Raw genomic sequence first — 6,373 nt, 5'->3', positions numbered from 1 at the left:
GTTTTATCAGTGGTATCATGACTGATTTCAGAGACTGTGGTCCCACTGTAGCTCATTATGTTCTTCTCTGGCTTTGGCAACATCCATCTGTGTTCAAACTGTATTAGTTGACACTCATTATCTATGCTTTTTTCTACTTTATTAAGCATTTCGACTTTTTAAAATAGTTTTTATTATTTCTGGCAAAGCAGACTTGGCTGCAGTTTTCCACTAAGTTATCCATTCACTGTACCTGTCACATCGTATTTGCAAGCAGTTTTTTTCTGTGCAGTATATGGAAATCTGTGTATAATTTCCTTGTTTAACAGTACATTGTCATCTCTATCCAGTTAGTCATAACCAACACCCTAAAGACTAATTAATTCCTCACTACAAGTTTATATCATATTACATCACACCCCTAATAGACTTGTTGATTTCAGTGTGCTTATATAAACACTCTTTTACCCAGAGACGCTCTTCACTCATCTCTTTGCAATGAATTCAGTCAGTTGGTGATATCACTGGATAAAACACACACACGAAAACACAAGGTCTCAGACACACTCTAACCAGTGAATAACAGGAGGCTCGAGCCAGCTGAGGTGGAGACTGGTCTTGCCATGTGATTTGCCACATACATCAACTCTGTTGAGCAGAAAATTGAAATGGAAATGTGGGCCTTGGAGGAGTGTGGCTCCCATTTACCCCTGGACCAGAGCTAATGATTTGTCATTTCTCTCAGGGGCACAAACTGCTGCCCTCTCCCTCACAGTTTCACTGCTGCAGGGGCCCAAGCAGGCCCACCATCCTCTGCTGTTTACGCTTCTGCTCTATCTGTGTTTTGTCTCCACATTTGGGATGCTCCTGTTTAACTTTGATGCTCACATGAGAAACTTGTTTAGTGATTAAGCTCATGCTAACAAAAAAAAAAAGAATTTCAATGTTAACTGGTGTAGTTTTGCTGCTGTTTCGCTCATGAAGAAGGTACAACACCATCTGCTTTCTTGCAGCCATTAAAAATGAAATATTTGACTGACACTTTAACCAAGCATGATTGATTGATTTAGTTAAAGGAACTTGCATTCTGCACTTCTAAAATGAAGAAATTGGTGAGGAAATTCTGATAAATATATGTGATGATAAAATCGTGTGTATGCTGCAGCACGGTGGTTAAGAGACAGCAGATGGGTTTTGCATTATTGAAGATCAGAGCCTTTCAAATATGTTTCAGTCACCTGAGATGACTGTTTGAATCTGCTTTTTGGGCTTTCATGGTGTCACCATCGGTGATTTATTATTGATCTGAAGGTGGTATCCACTGGGATGCTGAGCAGAACCCACACACAGTAACAACTTCTCACCACGTTTGGAAACTATCATTTCTTGAGTTGATGCTCTCCATGATTTCCTTCTTTTCAAAATTCCAGGTTTTTCACTGATTTTAACATGGAAAAACAGAGAACCACCCGGTGAAGTGTATAAAACTAGTGACAGCTCTTCTCTTGTTGTGTACCAACCAAGTGGGGATGATCCTGCTCACGATGGGGGATGAAATCAAAATGAATGCAATCTGGGGTTTTTTTGCTAGAGAAGATTTTACAAATTGACATGAAATAAACACTATTACACTGGAATTGAATAGATTTGAATGAATTGTTTTGAATTGGGCTGCATATAATTGGACTATACCTGAACTTAACTTTCTCTGTAAGTTTTTACTCAGTTCTCAGACGTGACAGTCCACAGTGCAACACCACCTTCCATCCCATCCTGTGTCCTCACAAATGTTTTTAAAAATGTCATAGCTTAGTTACAACCTATTTGAGACAGTTTGGCATAAATCAAATCATAGGCATGTTACATTTAAAAATGGAGAAGTGGTCATGCAATGATTTTTGAGCCCTAAAAGTGAATTTAGAGAAAACTATTACATTTGAATTTTTAAGAACCTGAAGAAACCCATAAAGAAGGCTGGTTCTGTGCTGGGCACTGCACTGGAGCCACTGGAACTGAGAATGTTGCATAAACTGCTCAACATAATGGACAGCACGGCCCACCCTCTACATAACGGATGTCTGCAGTCAGTAGCTTCTTTGGGTTTGCTACAATAAAGACCAGCGCAGGAGGTGGTCCCTGCCTACAGCGATAACCACTGTGACTCTTTGTGATTATGATTTGGTCTTCTTTTATTATTTATATATTATATACACTGGAACAACACAGTCTCTCTTTGGGTGATGACTAAATCGATTGGACATTAGTCAATTCAATTAAATTTTACACTGTTTCACATTCTGTTGTGAGGTCAAGTTGATAATCCTAGATTTAGAATTAAGAAAATGCTTTTTGCAAAATCATTAATACTGTAAACATCAGTATACTGGTTCAACTGGGAGTCAGATAAAGCCAAGACAGAGGCAGCACATTCTGTTTTTCATCCATCAGTTTTAGCAAAGCTGATTTTTGGTCTATAAAACTTTGCTCCACTCGTCTGCTGATTTTATTTTTATTTTCATGTTTTTGCAAACATCAGCCTGATCTCTCTGTTCCTGAGTCTTACCCTGGTTTGCATCTTATGGTCATCACATCTTTGCTTCTCAGCATGACAGACATCCAGAGGGCACTCTTGACTGCTGAGCTGTCATCAATGTGGTGCTCTTCACTGAAGAAAAAAACTCTCATGCTTTCAATTTGGACTTCTCCCTACAAAGTCATACTATTCTGAGGATTTCATGTGTGAGGATGTGATTTTTTAAATACATTTTTTATGACCAACTACAGTACATTTTACATCTTTTCATTCGGGCAGTTTAGTTTTATACTAAGTCACTGTTTGCTGTACTTAAGTTTAAACTGAATTATGTTTCAGGGGGAAATATTGTACATTTCACTTCACAACATTCATTTATAAACCATAATAAACACCAAATTGCAGGGTAAGATTGTATTTCTACTTATTTTCTGATCTAAAAAAATGACAAAACAAATGTATAGATCAAAGGTTTTGATTCGAACCTTTTTAGTTTGTGACCACTTGATAAACAGTAGAACCTAGTTAGGGAATCTTCCCATGAGTCAGATCAAGACTGAGACCAAAACAGGTGTTACTACAGCATATTCACCGTCTTAGCACACCTTCCAGATAGGTCAGACTACAAAAAAATTCACGGACCAGGCAAAAAGGGCAAAAGGGCTATTATTCAGGGAGGCAGCAAAGAAGTCAAAGCTAAACTTAAAGGAACAGTAGAGCTCAACAGCTGAGACTGGAGTTTCTGTATGTAGGACCACTTTAAGCTGCAGTTTACAAAGAGGATCTTTATGGATGACTGGTCATTGTTTTGATGCATCTTGTAGACTCCCATAACATGTGCATAACTCTGGTCAGATAATCTAAAACCAACTCCTTCCATCTGCTCAAGAGCATCACTCCAACAGTTGAGCATGGTAGTAGTAGCATCATGCTGTGGGGAAGTTTGACTTCGACCAGCACAGTCTCAGCAGAAAACGTGTTGTAAGTACCTTGATCCACTTGTCCAAATTGTAGTAGTGCCACAACCCATAGTTGCAAATAGTGAGATGGCAACATATCCTTGGACTGCTGTTTTCTGTAGGGCAGCATTCAGGTGACATGAGGGGAATCAGTACTAAAATGTCTAAGCTGTAATCATTTAGATGAAAAAAAACAGACTGTAACTGTATTCTTTTGTAATATTCAAACCAAATCATGTCATTTTAACTCCCAACCCTAACCACTTTGATATCAGAGCAAAAAAGTGTGGAAGCACAAGTGGGTGGAAAACTGAAAGATTTTAAAGCTATGGAAAACATTGTGTGTCAGACATCCTGAGCTTTGGACCAACATTGCCGTTTCATTTTTATCAAGAGATGTGGTTGCATTAGCATGGCTTTTCAAAATTGGTCTGAACTGAATAATGGGTGGTGTTGGCTACAGGCACATTCTTGGCACCGTAATATTTGCTAGAAATTTCAGTAAAACCAAACGATAAAAAACTACTTGAATTATCTCATCATTTAGATCCACATAGGAACCGTTTTTTTTGTGTGGATTGACCCTCAGCGGGGGGCAGCCTGGATTAAACTAAAGCGATAAAAAGTGGCCAAAATTAGCTCAGCTCTGAGCAGCTAGCTATAACTGTATAATGCTACTTATGCATCACTCAGTATCCACACTGCAGAGACCCTGTAGCGATTTCTTGTATAATTATTTCGTAGACACAGAAAAATGAAGACACAGAAACATGATAAAAAAATCCCAACCATGTCCAAAAGTAAACTAAGAACTCTTTTATTCTTTTTTTATTGATTTTATATATCTATCTATAGTTGTTAACTTTTTTTTTCCTCTACAGAGTCCTTTTAAAGTTTGTCATCATGCTAGGTGCAGCTTCAGTGTTGTTAGTACATGCAAGGTTGTGGTTTTTGTCGGTGAAGGATTTCACACAGTGGACAACTGGAGAGGGGGTAGAACAGAGAAACCCAGAATGAGTAAAAGCTGACCAATCTGAGCTCATCAAACAAAACCAAAATATTACCCCACCACCGGGAGGGGGGGTGCACTGACCATCATCAAGGATTCACAAAGGGTTACGCAGAAGCAATTCAGTTCTTGCTGTGATAGTTTGATCCATCCAAACCTTAAATGGGGACCTTTTTCTTCTTCTTTTTTTTTTTTTAATCATGACATCATTAGTTGACATCTTTAGTGCAGTCAAAATAACAAAAATATCTAGAAGCAGGCAATCTTTAGGGGAAAATATACAAAAGAAATCCCCAGACAGCTTTGTTGAGAGAGAACAAAACAAGAGAAGAACAGAGAGAAAACTGGAGGAGCAGAGGAAGGGAAACATGAGTCAGACTCCTGGTTGGGATGGGCTGACATTAAAGGAGAAATCAGGGGTATTGCTTGTGACTTTGGTCTGGGTCTTTTTGTCAGGGGGGCACTGGATCCCACAGTTCTCTGTGATATTTACTAACCGTAACACCAAATTTGAAGGTTTTTTTACTTTCTACTCAACACCTGCTTTTCTAATACTGACTCAAAAATCTACCAAATATCAGTGAAAAAGTTACATACTGTATATGACATCACAAGTGCCAGCTGGTGGATGCCACTTTTAGCTGAGGCACTTAAAAGTGCATGTTTGTTTTTCTTCTATGTGTGTTTGTGTGCGTGTCTGGCTACAAAGGGGATGAAGCATGTTGCCCCGGCAGTGTTAGGGCCATGCTTTATGGTGAGTTGCACAGAACCACAAATACCCGGGAACAGTAACGTCTTCACAATTCCAGCAAGAGAGGAAAAGATCAGAACAGATGCTTTGATTTACATGGAAGAAGATTTGCCATATTTGTTGTTTCTTATATACACAGAAATACTATATTGCAGCAATAATGATCGCAGGTCACAATATACATGTGGTCACTGACAGCTACAAATGCACAAGAGAAGCCTGATTATTCAAGATCCCCTGTATGGAACTGAATACATCCTCTTTTTTTTGTACAAAGAAGTAGTACATTGTGTGGATATACAAAAACCTGACAGTAAAGGGTTGATGGCAGACTTAGGTATGAGATATTAGAAAAGAACTGTCATCAGGAAAACACTGGGGCAGAAACACACATGGACATCTTTATCTTTGGTGAAAACTTGACTTGAGTATGCTTAGACACCTGAGCACACACAGAAGTTGCACACTCACACACACATCTTTCCAACAACTGGAAGTGAGAGTTCACTGTGGTTACTGTGGTTCATTAATCAGCTTCAAACATGCAGGCAATTAACAAAGAATATGTAACAAAGGTTGTGTTCACATTACCAGGCTGATGCGACTTAAATCTGATTTTTCTCAGGGCTGTGTACACAGAAAACAGATAATCAGTTCAAACCCCTATTTGCATCACTTTGACTGTGTTCAAATGACCAGCCACATTGTCCAATGTTCATTCAATACAAATACAATTTGAGGATTCACAATCACAAGTACAACTGTCTTGCATCCAACTTTCCTGTGAATGCAACTGCTCACCTAAACAGCTCACGTGCACTAGATACCCTTTTGCATGCGTAATTTGTATCAAGAACAGGAAATGTCATATTTGTGAGACCATTTGGGAGATTAGATAAGATTAGATAGAGACACACAAACAACTGTGAAATGAAAGCTATCACAGCACATTTTTTAGTTGTGCAGGTTAATGACAACAACACTTATTACATGCATATAAGCAAAAAGCCATATGGAACTCGATATGAACGTCATTACTCATGTTGCATAGCCATGTATTGGATATATATCCGATCAAGGACCACGTACGAAAGTAACAAAAATCGGATTTGAAAACTGAAATTGACGACCGGATTTCTGTC

Source organism: Leuresthes tenuis, unplaced genomic scaffold, assembly GCF_036924035.1.
Source record: "Leuresthes tenuis unplaced genomic scaffold, fLeuTen1.0.hap1 SCAF_12, whole genome shotgun sequence".
NCBI lineage: Eukaryota > Metazoa > Chordata > Actinopteri > Atheriniformes > Atherinopsidae > Leuresthes > Leuresthes tenuis.
This window is presented reverse-complemented; position numbering follows the sequence as displayed.